The following is a 16,963-nucleotide window of genomic DNA, read 5'->3' on the forward strand; positions in this document are numbered from 1 at the left end:
CTTTTTAAAATCTTCCCATTAATTTTTCCTTGTGGCATTGCAGCAGCCCTCAGTCCCACATTTGTAAAATCACTTTTACTGCTTTTCAGTGGATCAGGTCTGCGTTATGTCTTTTTGGAGATGAACTGGGAAAACGACTCTAGGGTGCTGGGCATCACTTGAGGATCAGTGATGGCTGAAGATACTCAGAATTTCTAAGGTGGGGTGGCCTTTGGAAAGCTGTCTTGTTAAAGTGGACAAAACTGGGTGTTTTTACTTGAGCTGTGGATTTCCATTCATGTCTTTGGACATTTTATATTGTGCATTTCAAGGGCAACTTTCAGGTGGTATGGAGAAAATCTGGGATCCACTTATCGATCTCCTGTCTGAAGAAATCCAAGACCAATGACTTTCTGGACAGCATACTTGCTTCTGGACCTTTGAGTGCTCCATGGATGTTTTGGATTGTGTTGTTTCACTTTGAGTAGCAATATAGTATGTATTGCATTGTCTCCTTTGCATTGCCTTTTACTGTGAAAAGTTTACAATTGTTCACATAGAGTCTGGCTCCTCACTGTGTTACTCCAGCTTCAGTTTTGTGTCACTCCATTGATTTCAATGGCCTGTTGAGTTCCTGCAGTCTTACATACATATAATTCCAGTGATTTCAATGGAGTCACATGAGAAGAGAACTGGAATGCCACAGTGGTGAAATCAGAACCATAGATTTCTTATGACTTTTTTTAAAATGGGGGGGAGGGGAGGTTGTATTCATCAAAACATTTTAATTGACTATAAAAAAATATGTTTTTTAGTATTCACATGGGATTTCCAAAATGACTGACTCACTGCCCACACTAATCATTTAAACAAAAAAATAGGAGATGCAATGACATCCACTGTGATTTATTTTCTGTGGATGAGCAGCAGGGAAACAGGATACACAGGACATGCACTAACTTAACTCTCACTTTCCTTTGGTGATTAGGATTGAATTTTCATTATGGATTTAAGTGTCACTCTAAATAGCAGGTGCTTTACATTCAAATCAAAATGCAGCTTTCAAAGTCAAAAGTTCAGGGATCCAAAACTGCAGGGTTAGCAGCGGAAATAGAATGTTATGATTGCATGCAGAAAGAAAAAAGTTCCAATAAGGTTGGAGTTGTAACTATACAGAGGTAAAAGAGTACAGAATGAATGTTCTCAGACCAGCCTAGTTTATACGCACATTACTAGAAGGTGTTAGAGATAGTTGGAAACAATCTATTGACCTGTTGGAATCTATAACAATTGATTAACTGTTTAATTAAACATCTAACCAATTATCTATTTATAAATGTAACCTTTAACACAAAGTGTGACTGATTATTTTATTACATGGTGACTGGGCACATCAGGAGAGAAGGACTGAACGAGTGGACGTAACTAGGGTTTACACTAATCTCAACAAACTACTAGGTCTACGTTGCCCGGTAATGGAATGTCATTAGTTCATAACATAATAATTCTTAGCATTTATATGGTGCTTTCAAGTATTATCAGCATTTTACAGGTGAGGAAAATGAGCCAGAAAGGTGAATGACTTTCAAAAACCATTCTCTTTGGCTTTCAGAGTATACCTTGCAATTATCAGGCCAAATTTTTCAAGCAAAAAAGTTGGGGGGGGGGGGGAATAAAATAAGGCATTATCATGGTCTCTAGTGGCAACTATAGTATGACAATATTTTTCAATGCTTCATCGAATTTAAAGTGACTCAAGCAATGGAGCTTCCATCACTTCCACTGGGAGACTATTCCATAGTTTTGTAGCTCCATCTCATTGTTACGGATAGTTTTTGTGGGTAATGAGCACCACACAGGATCAGGCCATTAGAGAGATCTTCAGAAGGTGACACCAATACATTGATGGGTTCCTAAACAGCTCCCATCACTTCAGCACTTGGGCAACTTAAGATAGTTTAAATACAGAATTCACAAAACATAGCTGTCATTACTGTGTAGAACCTGCACCTAAAATAATACACTTAAACTCTTGACCAAATAGATGCATCATACTGCACATTGAAATTAGCCAAACATGCGTTTCTAGTGGACCAGTGGATGGAGCAGACATGGGCCCTCCGCTGAGAAAGCCCTGATAACTGGACCTGGAGAGTTCACCCACTGACAAGTGGGCCCTAGAGAATTGTAACAGTCATGATACAACATAGGGTCTGACGCATTATCTCAGATAGCTGGGCTCAATACGATGAACTGCACCCAGAAGTGGACAGGTAGTCCATGCCAAGTCACAACAGTTATATGCTCTTAACTGCTCACCTATTTTAAGAGATTAATTGATGCATTTATTCTCCTTGCAGGAGCTTTGCAATGGTAGCCTCAAAGCTGCATATTCAGTTAACCGTCCGTGACCAGCTCAAGAATGAGTACTGCTTTGTTCAGTGCTTTGTGATAACTGGGGAATCTATATATGAAATTCAATTGTTCTGTATTTTAATCTGTCAAGAAAAGGTGCCAAAGTCCAGATCTGGATCCAAACCTCCCCAATGTTTGGAAGCGTTTGCATCCCAGGTTTTGGTTTGACCCATCAGGAAATCAGGCACATAGACCAAAGCTGGAGAGTCAATTCCTGCATCTTTCAGATGAGCCAGGGAATGTTTAAAAAAAGGCTAGGGGGAAGAAAGAAAACGCTGAAAATTTCTTAGCCAGACACTGGCATGCCACAGGGAAATATGAAGGAGAAATGTTCCTTGTTTTCTCTCTTTGGCACAAAGAATTAGGATTGTCTGTCACTAAGTGCTAATGCTTTAGAACCTTTGCAGTGGGAGCTCTGGATTGCTCATGGACAGCTATGGGTTAACCAAACATGAGTCCGATAATCCCCACACAGAATTTCCACACTGGAGTATTTCATATCATAATTCCCAGCAGACACAGATAAATCCCTGTTGGAAGGTTAACACAAAAAATCATTCCAACTGAGCAGACGGTTTGTGCCCTGCCTACCGTCATATCCAGATTGAATAATACACTTGGAGGATGCTGCTACTTCAGTATCTTCAGTGAATACCCCACTAAGAGGCTCAGTGGAGATCCTTACATTAGACAAAGTCCTGAAGGTCCTTCCACTACACACGGGCCAGGGATAATCTGGCTCTTCATTGGTATGGGCATTCCCTACAAGTCCACTGCATCCATGCGGTCCAGCTAGTGTCAGACTGCTGCTTTCCTTGCCCTCTATAACTCCAATATACCCTTCTCCTCCCTGTAAACAGATTCCCTAACTGCTCGGACTCTTCCTTGCTGGGTCTGCTCCTCAGTGGAACCCCAAATGAAAGCCATCCCACTGCCAATGCTGTGTCCCAGGGGAACCATTCTAGTAGGGTGACCAGATAGCAAGGGTGAAAAATCAGGACGGGGTGGGGGGTAATTGGCACCTATATAAGACAGCCCCAAATATTGGGACTGTCCATATAAAATCGGGACATTTGGTCACCCTACTTTCTATCTTCTCTAACAGGCCCTTTGGAACATTTCCCCCCATCTGACAGCATCCCCAATGGCTCTGATCCCTGGGACACCTCTCCTGAGGTGGCTCAGCTGTTTCCTCCCCACCTCAGGTTTCCTTCCAGTGAGTCTGCTTCCCATCATGCCAAGCTGGCTCCATTCTAAAGAGGCACAGGAAGCCAGCAGTTTTCCCTTCTGTGATGATCCCAGCGCTGCCTAGCGAGGAAGAAGCAGTAAGAGTTATGAGACAGGAAAGAGTCTAGGGGCAGATGCTCTGCTGGTATAAATGGCCATTGACTTCAACGAGCTAAGGAGACAGTAAATGATGAGTCTGAAAACTATTTGGGGATATTTTTGGCCATCACCAAGAGGCTCACTTATTTGTCATAGCCTAAGGCACTGCTTCCAGTGCTGCTGCAAAAGAATCAGTTCAGATGGTTTTTTGGAGAGAATGGAAGGTGAAAAAGCAAGCCAGCTGAAATACGTGCTTTGTAAGAGTCCCATCCATCTGCACGGATCACGTCGCTTGTAAAAGTTTTATAACAGAGTGCTGTCGAGCCCTGAAAGTCTCATCTGACAAAAAATTGTTGATTTAAATTATGAAATGTCTAAGGAATTTCAGGAACAAGACAGGATTGCAAGTCAAATATTGACAATCCCCATTAAACATGCCAGAAAAACTTGTTTGTTCCTTTCCTTTCTTAATCATTTTCCGTGCAAAGTGCACAATTAGACTGTTTAAGACAGAGCATTTCTGACAGATTACTGCACTTGCAAGGGTTGAAAGCTCTTGGCCTTCAGCCTCGCGTCTCATAACATGCCTCGGGCCTCTGATAATCCTTCAGAAATACACTGTCCATCAAGTCTTGCTGTTTGATTAGAAACATATTATGTGTCTGTCTGCTTTCCAAAAATCTTTCAAGACATCCAACAGTTGAATGGTGAGCCACTCAAAACACAGGTGGGTGCTGGGCTGGTAAACCAGACAGAAGCGGAAACAAGAAGGAAAGCCCACAAACATCCACTATACATCTTTATAATTACACTTATCTCTTCCTCTTGCCCTGACTTTCTTTCAGGCCTTCACCAAAGAGTAAAATTTGCAAAGGCATCTAAGTTCCATTGAATGTCAGTGAGATGTAGGCTTCTATTTCACAGTCGCACTTCAGAAAATTTTACCCAGGTCACTTCACCTCTTTGTATCTATTTCTCCATCTCTACAGGGGCAGGTACTACTGACCTGCTTCATAAAAAGAGTGTGGGGAGATTTTTTTTTAAAACAATAATGGTTCATATTTGATCATGTTTCAGTGATCAATAATAGCTTAACTGAAATTACAAAAGGTAAAAAAAAACTCATACAGAGAATACAATTGTATTAAAGTCCTTGCACTAATTTGGACCCAGACTAGAAAACTATAACTAAGGATTCCAAGAAACCAGCCAAAGAGAAGAATGAAAAGTGGACCACAGATTGACTGGCTAAGACATTTTCAGGCAGGTATAAAGAAAAACCACCACCATAACTGATGACTCAATAGGAGGGAGAATAGATGCTGTCATAAGAGTAATTCTAGGAACCATGCAAAATCTCAGAGGTGGTTTATGTATAATGAGTTTGTATTTCTGCTACCCGAACCTTCATGTTTGTTTCACCCATCTGTTGCACCACCTGTCATCCAGCAGTGAGATCAGTGTGGCTTCCCATGAACACAGGAGTCCACTCACATGGAGCGGATAGCAGGATTGTAAGATTTTTGGGGTAGGGATGGTTTATTATATGTTTGTGTAACACCTAGAACAGTGGGGCCCTGGAGTGGTCGGGGCATTAGACGCCATCCTAATGTAAGCAGAGTCTGAATGAGCTCTCCCCTGACATCTAATGATGAGCTGATCTTGTTGAATGGGAGCTTAGGGAGCTGATCTCGTTGAATGGGCACATCCACTCTGCCTAGGTGCTCCGCATGATGGGATCATTTGCACAAATGGACACTTTGGGCTGGTGTTGGATTGGTGTTGTTCTAAGTCAACTATAAAAAATGCTGGCATACTGTGGGGGCATGCAGGTACCCATAGCAGTGCCACTGATTTGAAGGTAATAGTCGTCCCCAAATCTGAAATGGTTGTGGGTGAGGACAAAGTCACAAAGCTCAGCCACCAGGTGTGCCGTGGCCTCATCAGGGATACTGTTCTTGACAGCTTGTAGTCCATTCTCATGTGGAATATTGGTAATCGCTATTGAGCTCCCTGCCTGGCTTCTAACCAGCAACTGATCAGTTGACACACACTAATCCACACATACCAAAAAGTCCAGCCATCGGCTGCAGTGAGGTGACATAACAGTCATTTGTTGATGCTACAATCATCACATAACATTTCCCAAGGAATTTCAAAATGTAAATAAGCCCCCTTTCAAGCATTCTCCAGTGGGTTATGGCAGTGGGACAGAAATCTCAAAGTAACGAGAATTTTATGGTTCCCAACTTTTCCTTTATAATATGGCTAGTCCATTTACTGTTTCAGTCTTTCATGGATTTTAAGGCCAAAAGGGACCATTATAATGATGATAAGAGGGCCTTTCCTTTTCTGATTAACTCCCAGATCAGTCTATGGTATTGACATTTCTCAGACCACCATGTGACAGGGCACTCACGTAGAGCAAGCCAAAAGTTTTCTAATTCCAAAGTTCCAATAAAATGTTTAAACCAGTGAAACTTTAGCAATTTCCCTCTTTTGTTTGATCATCTCTATGCGCCCGTCTTTCAGTGGCCTCTGCAGGGAGCCCCAGGCAGCTACAACACAACCCACCCCTATGGTGCCTCTGAGAACGGCCATACTGGGTCAGACCAGTGGTTCATCTAGACCAGTAACCTGTGTTCTGACAGCGGCCAGTGCCAGGTGCTTCAGAGGGAATAAACAGAACAGATGATCAGTGAGTGATCCATCCCCCGTCGTCCATTCCCAGCTTCTGGCAAACAGAGGCTTGAACTTTTGGAGTTAAATCCCAGCAGGGAATTTTAGAGGGAGCTTAGGGAGGCACTCTCATCTGGAAAGTAACTGGATGCAGGTGACTCTAGTTAAGCTCAGAACCTTTAAGAGATTGGTCTCCTCTCAGAAAAGAGAATGGAGATGCTGGTTAGAAGCGAGGCAGGGAGCTCAGATTAGGCTGCCAGTGTTTAGGTGTGGTTCTGTTTTTTGGAGTTGGAGATCAAAGCAGAACCTTCCAAGAGGCTGAAAAGCCACCATCTTTTTGTCAGCTCTCAAGCTACTCTGTTTCCAGATGTAATTGGATGGTGTTGAACCTTTGCATGTTCCCAGGCCCTGGCCACCAATGATACACAAGACAGATATGCAGCTTAGCCCAAGAAATGAAAACTAAATTAACCCATTAGTTTCTGGGCTAAATAGCATAGTGCCAAAGTACATATCTAACACTAACTTCTTGCATTTTTTTCCAGCAGAGTTGATACTAATCTAGTGTCACAAAATACATAAACTTCTCCAAATATAATACTATGCACCATTTATTATCCTCTGCTCTATGTCAAGGTGCTGGGACCTGGGAAAAATAAGGATTGTACCACCCTTCTTCCTCAATGTCTTCAATACTCTTCCTGTCTTATCAGTGTCAGCTCCAACATATATCATAGTCCTTCCATCACCTTTCAGTGTTGCCAACTCTAATTACTTTATTGGGAGTTGTGCGATACCCGATGCTGCCTTAAAACCCCAATTCCTGGAATCACATCATTACATGAGAATCTCAGCTTTCATTTTAAAGAAGAAAGTTTCTAGCCCTCACGATTGCACAGAAAAGCTTAAAACTGGGACCCAAATGTACCCTAAAGGATCTAAAGCAGAAGACAGACAAAAAGAATCCAACACTTTAAAAAAAATTAAGGCCATTGATTTATTTTTGATGCCTGACTCATAATTTTTGAACACTTAGGGTTGGCAGTACTGCTAAATCACTCGTTTACTACTGTGATGAGTGCCATAGAAATGGCTCTCCCTAATTCTCCCAGTGTCAGTGGATTATCCTCACTACCTAGCACTTTAGGTAACAGTTTCCCCAAAGACTCCTCAAGCACCTTCAGGTACTTGGTCTTCATGTGTGTTCTCCCCCATCTCTAGTTTTCTTACCTGGGAACCTTATCCAAAGCCCAATGAAATCAAAGGAAAGACTCCATTAGCTTCAGTGAGCTTTGGATCAGGCCCTAAGGTACTCCTATTCCCCTGATTTATATAAAGAGAGAAATTTACAAATCTAATTTGGCTGCCATCGCTTATGTTGGTAGTTTACTGTTTTCATTTCAGAAAACAGGGAAAGTAAGGCTAGAGTGGTCAGTTTCACTTTAATTTCCAGTTCTATTTCATTTAGGTTCTCACGCTGTACCCATTCTCTGCATGCCTCTTGCTTTCATGTTCCGACGCAGTAGCTCACTTTTCTCATGTCTGCGTTAGCAACATTTAAATTGTGTCCCGTCATTTTTCATGAGAATAAAATAAAGTTATGTTCATGTTATGATTTGAAAGGACTTCCCCACTCCCCAATTTTAGGTCTAAATGATATGCCCCTTTAAATATTGGTTGCATGTGTGAAGCAAGATTGTCTATATACTACCTCATTCTTATTGTTATTATAAATTAAGGACATTCCCTTTTCTGAGTGACAGGTCAGATCTAAGGGTGTGTAATGTGCTAAGAAATTACAATAGGAACTTCAGAACTGAGCCATTACTTTCACAACAGAAAGTGAAGGTCTGGGACCTTGACCTTGGCTGACTGCATGACAGTGCCGAATCGCTGGCAAGGGGGATGGACCTAGAAGACACATGGCCTAATTCATCATACACCAGAAATAAAAAAAGCTGTTCCCAGCATTACATACGGAGTGATGATTGTAAATTCCACAAATCTGGAGACCTGCCAAACAATTACACACACACACACACACACACACACACACACACACACACACACACACACACAGAGTTACTGCAGTTACTGTGCAGTACTCAAGCAAGGTGAAACCTGGAAAGACTGGGAAGTGTGAAGTCTAACAAATACAGATCACTGGTACATACTCCATAAACTCACTGCCCAATCCCTGGTTGACACTGATGGGATACTAACGGCAATTGGTAGGAGCGATTAGCTCCTAAATACCGCAGTGCAAGAGAATGTTAATTATTGCTAAGTTACAAAGGGATACAGCTTTAGATATTATGCAACATAACCAGCTCCTTTTAACAATTATTTTTATTTCTTAGTATTCACAGTGCTAGTGAAAGCTGCCGGGTTGTGTGTCCCGGAGAATGAAGTTTTCTCTTCACAGGCCAGGGGCGTCAGAGTGGGGCAGGAGAAGCCTCCTCACACTGCCTTCACAATAAGCCTCAACCCTTCCCTAGAGGGACAGGAACTCAGGGTGGGAGAGGAGTTTCATGCTCCATGGCCTATCCTTGGCTTCTATGCAGAGGACGCTAATTTGTATCAACATTTTGCAGGGCGTGGAGGAGTGCTGTGGATGCCTGTCCACCTGGAAACTTACTGAACAACTAAACTGACAAAAACCAAACAATACAGTAATACTAGTATTTATAGCACCTTCCACTACCTGAGGATTTCAAAGTATTTCATAGACGTTAATTTATTACGCTTCAGCACCCCTACAGATGCAGAAAACTGAGGCCACAGAGATGATGTGACTTGGCCAAGGTCACCCGGCAAGTCCGTGACAAAGTTAGAACACAGCCCATGCTCCTAATCTGTAGCCATCCTTTTGTAAGTCAATATCCAGGCATCAGACTCTAAGGAGCTAATAAGGTATCTCTGTGCAATCAGTCGCTGTATAAACCATACACTTGCATTCTGGGGCTTCATTCTGAGATTACGTAAGGCCCCCTTACACAGAAAACGTAGCGTGAACCCCTCATGCAATTCAGCTGAAATTGTAAATCACTGATAGGCCCTACTCACTGTGCAACCATTCACTTTGCTGCCAGTTTGCAGGGTAAGGTGTTGTGTCTGGAAAGGCAGAAAAGGGGAGGGAATCACTTATGAGCCAATACATGTATTTTAAAGCAAACATATTTGAGAGTTTCAGAGTAGCAGCCGTGTTAGTCTGTATTCGCAAAAAGAAAAGGAGTACGTGTGGCACCTTAGAGACTAACAAATTTATTAGAGCATAAGCTTTCGTGAGCTACAGCTCACTTCATCGGATGCATTTGGTGGAAAAAGCAGAGGAGAGATTTATATACACACACACACACAGAGAACATGAAACAATGGGTTTATCATACACACTGTAAGGAGAGTGATCACTTAAGATGAGCCATCACCAGCAGCAGGGGGGGGAAGGAGGAAAACCTTTCATGGTGACAAGCAGGTAGGCTAATTCCAGCAGTTAACAAGAATATCAGAGGAACAGTGGGGGGTGGGGTGGGAGGGAGAAATACCATGGGGAAATAGAGTACTTGTGGCACCTTAGAGACTAACAAATTTATTAGAGCATAAGCTTTCGTGAGCTACAGCTCACTTCATCGGATGCATTTGGTGGAAAAAACAGAGTAGAGATTTATATACACACACACAGAGAACATGAAACAATGGGTTTATCATACACACTGTAAGGAGAGTGATCACTTAAGATAAGCCATCACCAACAGCAGGGGGGGGAAGGAGGAAAACCTTTCATGGTGACAAGCAGGTAGGCTAATTCCAGCAGTTAACAAGAATATCAGAGGAACAGTGGGGGGTGGGGTGGGAGGGAGAAATACCATGGGGAAATAGTTTTACTTTGTGTAATGACTCATCCATTCCCAGTCTCTATTCAAGCCTAAGTTAATTGTATCCAGTTTGCAAATTAATTCCAATTCAGCAGTCTCTCGTTGGAGTCTGTTTTTGAAGCTTTTTTGTTGAAGTATAGCCACTCTTAGGTCTGTGATCGAGTGACCAGAGAGATTGAAGTGTTCTCCAACTGGTTTTTGAATGTTATAATTCTTGACGTCTGATTTGTGTCCATTCATTCTTTTACGTAGAGACTGTCCAGTTTGGCCAATGTACATGGCAGAGGGGCATTGCTGGCACATGATGGCATATATCACATTGGTAGATGCGCAGGTGAACGAGCCTCTGATGGTGTGGCTGATGTGATTAGGCCCTATGATGGTATCCCCTGAATAGATATGTGGACAGAGTTGGCAACGGGCTTTGTTGCAAGGATAGGTTCCTGGGTTAGTGGTTCTGTTGTGTGGTGTGTGGTTGCTGGTGAGTATTTGCTTCAGATTGGGGGGCTGTCTGTAAGCAAGGACTGGTCTGTCTCCCAAGATCTGAGAGAGCGATGGCTCGTCCTTCAGGATAGGTTGTAGATCCTTGATGATGCGTTGGAGGGGTTTTAGTTGGGGGCTGAAGGTGATGGCTAGTGGCGTTCTGTTGTTTTCTTTGTTGGGCCTGTCCTGTAGTAGGTGACTTCTGGGTACTCTTCTGGCTCTGTCAATCTGTTTCTTCACTTCAGCAGGTGGGTACTGTAGTTGTAGGAATGCATGATAGAGATCTTGTAGGTGTTTGTCTCTGTCTGAGGGGTTGGAGCAAATGCGGTTATATCGTAGCGCTTGGCTGTAGACAATGGATCGAGTGGTATGATCTGGATGAAAGCTAGAGGCATGTAGGTAGGAATAGCGGTCAGTAGGTTTCCGATATAGGGTGGTGTTTATGTGACCATCGCTTATTAGCACCGTAGTGTCCAGGAAGTGGATCTCTTGTGTGGACTGGTCCAGGCTGAGGTTGATGGTGGGATGGAAATTGTTGAAATCATGGTGGAATTCCTCAAGAGCTTCTTTTCCATGGGTCCAGATGATGAAGATGTCATCAATGTAGCGCAAGTAGAGTAGGGGCATTAGGGAACGAGAGCTGAGGAAGCGTTGTTCTAAGTCAGCCATAAAAATGTTGGCATACTGTGGGGCCATGCGGGTACCCATCGCAGTGCCGCTGATTTGAAGGTATACATTGTCACCAAATGTGAAATAGTTATGGGTCAGGACAAAGTCACAAAGTTCTGCCACCAGGTTAGCCGTGACAGTATCGGGGATACTGTTCCTGACGGCTTGTAGTCCATCTTTGTGTGGAATGTTGGTGTAGAGGGCTTCTACATCCATAGTGGCTAGGATGGTGTTTTTAGGAAGATCACCAATGGACTGTAGTTTCCTCAGGAAATCGGTGGTGTCTCGAAGATAGCTGGGAGTGCTGGTAACGAAGGGCCTGAGGAGGGAGTCTACATAGCCAGACAATCCTGCTGTCAGGGTGCCAATGCCTGAGATGATGGGGCGTCCAGGATTTCCAGGTTTATGGATCTTGGGTAGCAGATAGAATACCCCAGGTCCTGGCTCCAGGGGTGTGTCTGTGCGGATTTGTTCTTGTGCTTTTTCAGGGAGTTTCTTGAGCAAATGCTGTAGTTTCTTTTGGTAACTCTCAGTGGGATCAGAGGGTAATGGCTTGTAGAAAGTGGTGTTGGAGAGCTGCCTAGTAGCCTCTTGTTCATACTCTGACCTATTCATGATGACGACAGCACCTCCTTTGTCAGCCTTTTTGATTATGATGTCAGAGTTGTTTCTGAGGCTGTGGATGGCACTGTGTTCTGCATGGCTGAGGTTATGGGGTAAGCGATGCTGCTTTTCCACAATTTCAGCTCGTGCACGTCGGCGGAAGCAGTCTATGTAGAAATCCAGGCTGCTGTTTCGACCTTCAGGAGGAGTCCACCTAGAATCCTTCTTTTTGTAGTGTTGGCAGGAAGGTCTCTGTGGGTTAATATGTTGGTCAGAGGTGTGTTGGAAATATTCCTTGAGTCTGAGACGTCGAAAATAGGATTCTAGGTCACCACAGAACTGTATCATGTTCGTGGGGGTGGAGGGGCAAAAGGAGAGGCCCCGAGATAGGACAGATTCTTCCGCTGGGCTAAGAGTATAGTTGGATAGATTAACAATATTGCTGGGTGGGTTACGGGAACCATTGTTGTGGCCCCTTGTGGCATATAGTAGTTTAGATAGCTTAGTGTCCTTTTTCTTTTGTAGAGAATCAAAGTGTGAATTGGAATTAATTTGCAAACTGGATACAATTAACTTAGGCTTGAATAGAGACTGGGAATGGATGAGTCATTACACAAAGTAAAACTATTTCCCCATGGTATTTCTCCCTCCCACCCCACCCCCCACTGTTCCTCTGATATTCTTGTTAACTGCTGGAATTAGCCTACCTGCTTGTCACCATGAAAGGTTTTCCTCCTTCCCCCCCCTGCTGCTGGTGATGGCTCATCTTAAGTGATCACTCTCCTTACAGTGTGTATGATAAACCCATTGTTTCATGTTCTCTGTGTGTGTGTGTGTATATAAATCTCTCCTCTGCTTTTTCCACCAAATGCATCCGATGAAGTGAGCTGTAGCTCACGAAAGCTTATGCTCTAATAAATTTGTTAGTCTCTAAGGTGCCACACGTACTCCTTTTCTTTTTGCGAATACAGACTAACACGGCTGCTACTCTGAAACCTGTGATTATGCAAGGCACTGAATTTAGCCGTATAGAGTGGAAATCTGTCAACTTCATGAAAAAACTCGCACAGATACAGACAGACATCATCTTCCTCTCCAAATGCAAACAGATGGACATCATACCGAAAGGACTGAAGGTAAAAAATCCATTACAATCTACATACCACACAGACTATGCTGACAGCTTGTGCCACACACTCTCAAGGAAACTGCGGAACCACCTGATCAACATCCTCTACAGCAAACAGGGAAAGATTAAGAATGAGCTCTCAAAACTGGATACTCTCATAAAGAACCAACCTTCCACACAAACTTCCTCGTGGCTGGACTTTACAAAAACTAGACAAGCCATTTACAAAACACACTTTGATTCTCTACAAAAGAAAAAGGACACTAAGCTATCTAAACTACTATATGCCACAAGGGGCCACAACAATGGTTCCCGTAACCCACCCAGCAATATTGTTAATCTATCCAACTATACTCTTAGCCCAGCGGAAGAATCTGTCCTATCTCGGGGCCTCTCCTTTTGCCCCTCCACCCCCACGAACATGATACAGTTCTGTGGTGACCTAGAATCCTATTTTCGACGTCTCAGACTCAAGGAATATTTCCAACACACCTCTGACCAACATATTAACCCACAGAGACCTTCCTGCCAACACTACAAAAAGAAGGATTCTAGGTGGACTCCTCCTGAAGGTCGAAACAGCAGCCTGGATTTCTACATAGACTGCTTCCGCCGACGTGCACGAGCTGAAATTGTGGAAAAGCAGCATCGCTTACCCCATAACCTCAGCCATGCAGAACACAGTGCCATCCACAGCCTCAGAAACAACTCTGACATCATAATCAAAAAGGCTGACAAAGGAGGTGCTGTCGTCATCATGAATAGGTCAGAGTATGAACAAGAGGCTACTAGGCAGCTCTCCAACACCACTTTCTACAAGCCATTACCCTCTGATCCCACTGAGAGTTACCAAAAGAAACTACAGCATTTGCTCAAGAAACTCCCTGAAAAAGCACAAGAACAAATCCGCACAGACACACCCCTGGAGCCAGGACCTGGGGTATTCTATCTGCTACCCAAGATCCATAAACCTGGAAATCCTGGACGCCCCATCATCTCAGGCATTGGCACCCTGACAGCAGGATTGTCTGGCTATGTAGACTCCCTCCTCAGGCCCTTCGTTACCAGCACTCCCAGCTATCTTCGAGACACCACCGATTTCCTGAGGAAACTACAGTCCATTGGTGATCTTCCTAAAAACACCATCCTAGCCACTATGGATGTAGAAGCCCTCTACACCAACATTCCACACAAAGATGGACTACAAGCCGTCAGGAACAGTATCCCCGATACTGTCACGGCTAACCTGGTGGCAGAACTTTGTGACTTTGTCCTGACCCATAACTATTTCACATTTGGTGACAATGTATACCTTCAAATCAGCGGCACTGCGATGGGTACCCGCATGGCCCCACAGTATGCCAACATTTTTATGGCTGACTTAGAACAACGCTTCCTCAGCTCTCGTTCCCTAATGCCCCTACTCTACTTGCGCTACATTGATGACATCTTCATCATCTGGACCCATGGAAAAGAAGCTCTTGAGGCATTCCACCATGATTTCAACAATTTCCATCCCACCATCAACCTCAGCCTGGACCAGTCCACACAAGAGATCCACTTCCTGGACACTACGGTGCTAATAAGCGATGGTCACATAAACACCACCCTATATCGGAAACCTACTGACCGCTATTCCTACCTACATGCCTCTAGCTTTCATCCAGATCATACCACTCGATCCATTGTCTACAGCCAAGCGCTACGATATAACCGCATTTGCTCCAACCCCTCAGACAGAGACAAACACCTACAAGATCTCTATCATGCATTCCTACAACTACAGTACCCACCTGCTGAAGTGAAGAAACAGATTGACAGAGCCAGAAGAGTACCCAGAAGTCACCTACTACAGGACAGGCCCAACAAAGAAAACAACAGAACGCCACTAGCCATCACCTTCAGCCCCCAACTAAAACCCCTCCAACGCATCATCAAGGATCTACAACCTATCCTGAAGGACGAGCCATCGCTCTCTCAGATCTTGGGAGACAGACCAGTCCTTGCTTACAGACAGCCCCCCAATCTGAAGCAAATACTCACCAGCAACCACACACCACACAACAGAACCACTAACCCAGGAACCTATCCTTGCAACAAAGCCCGTTGCCAACTCTGTCCACATATCTATTCAGGGGATACCATCATAGGGCCTAATCACATCAGCCACACCATCAGAGGCTCGTTCACCTGCGCATCTACCAATGTGATATATGCCATCATGTGCCAGCAATGCCCCTCTGCCATGTACATTGGCCAAACTGGACAGTCTCTACGTAAAAGAATGAATGGACACAAATCAGACGTCAAGAATTATAACATTCAAAAACCAGTTGGAGAACACTTCAATCTCTCTGGTCACTCGATCACAGACCTAAGAGTGGCTATACTTCAACAAAAAAGCTTCAAAAACAGACTCCAACGAGAGACTGCTGAATTGGAATTAATTTGCAAACTGGATACAATTAACTTAGGCTTGAATAGAGACTGGGAATGGATGAGTCATTACACAAAGTAAAACTATTTCCCCATGGTATTTCTCCCTCCCACCCCACCCCCCACTGTTCCTCTGATATTCTTGTTAACTGCTGGAATTAGCCTACCTGCTTGTCACCATGAAAGGTTTTCCTCCTTCCCCCCCCTGCTGCTGGTGATGGCTCATCTTAAGTGATCACTCTCCTTACAGTGTGTATGATAAACCCATTGTTTCATGTTCTCTGTGTGTGTGTGTGTATATAAATCTCTCCTCTGCTTTTTCCACCAAATGCATCCGATGAAGTGAGCTGTAGCTCACGAAAGCTTATGCTCTAATAAATTTGTTAGTCTCTAAGGTGCCACACGTACTCCTTTTATATTTGAGAGTCTGTTTCTTTTTCTTTGCCTGCCAAGTCCTTGGTTCACGATTCTGTGTCCTTCTGCTGCAGCTGATGATATTTCAGACACGTAAAACAGCACTTCCTAAGGGTATCTCCAACGCTATCATCAACCCCTGTGCAAACTGTTCCTCTCAGTCTGGTTCTTTTTAATAAACTCTATCTAAACACAATGCACTCGAAAGTCTGGATATCCTGGGAACTTTCTCTCTAGTTTTATCATACCAGCTGGAACCAGCTATACTTCCCCCTCATCTCCATGCACATTCCAGAGTCACTTAATACAGCAGCTCAAAAGAAAAAAAAAAGGGAAGGAAGGAAAGCAGGGATGAACTGTATTGAATACCCCATTCAGATTCCCATCCAAACAAGGAACACTTCACAAACTACTTGACAAACAGCATAGAGGATTAGACACAAAGACAAGCCTGCCCTGAGAGAACATCTATTCACCTCTGATGGGCCCAAGAAGTGTATATAGGGTGACCAGATGTCCTGTTTTTAAAGGGACAGTCCTGTTTTTGGGGACTTTTTCTTATATAGGCGCCTATTACCCCCCACCCCATCCCATTTTTTCCACAGTTGCTATCTGGTCACCTTAAGTGTATGGATCAGGTTCTGAATTTATCCAAAGTCCAGGTGTGCTTGGGTGTGGTGTTTTGTTTCAAGCCCATCTCTAGTGCTCTACAGTTTATTTCTAGAAATCAACTGCGATTCAATAAATGCCAACATCTAAATACCTCACAGGCACTCCATTGCTTTTCCTTCCTTTGTTGGGCAAGCGAGGTGCAGCTGCATCCTGATCCTCAGAAAATATCCAGTTCAGCAGCACCTAAAAAGATAAAACTGGGATTGAACTCACACCACGGAAAGCATATGCTCTTCTAGCTGCTGGGGCAGGCACCGCAGGAAAAGGTTAAACCACAGGAGAG

The 16,963-nt window shown here is 43.7% G+C and overlaps 1 long non-coding RNA gene across 1 annotated transcript in view; it reads right to left on the reverse strand.

Annotated features, from left to right (window-relative positions):
• LOC119858853 overlaps positions 1-16,963 on the reverse strand; it is a 28,433-nt gene that overhangs the window by 8,007 nt on the left and 3,463 nt on the right. Inside the window, exon 2 of the long non-coding RNA XR_005294024.2 lies at positions 16,772-16,863. This is a non-coding gene — a long non-coding RNA (uncharacterized LOC119858853). The remainder of the gene's footprint in view (positions 1-16,771; positions 16,864-16,963) is intronic.

Source organism: Dermochelys coriacea, chromosome 7 (assembly GCF_009764565.3).
Source record: "Dermochelys coriacea isolate rDerCor1 chromosome 7, rDerCor1.pri.v4, whole genome shotgun sequence".
Taxonomy (NCBI): Eukaryota; Metazoa; Chordata; order Testudines; family Dermochelyidae; genus Dermochelys; species Dermochelys coriacea.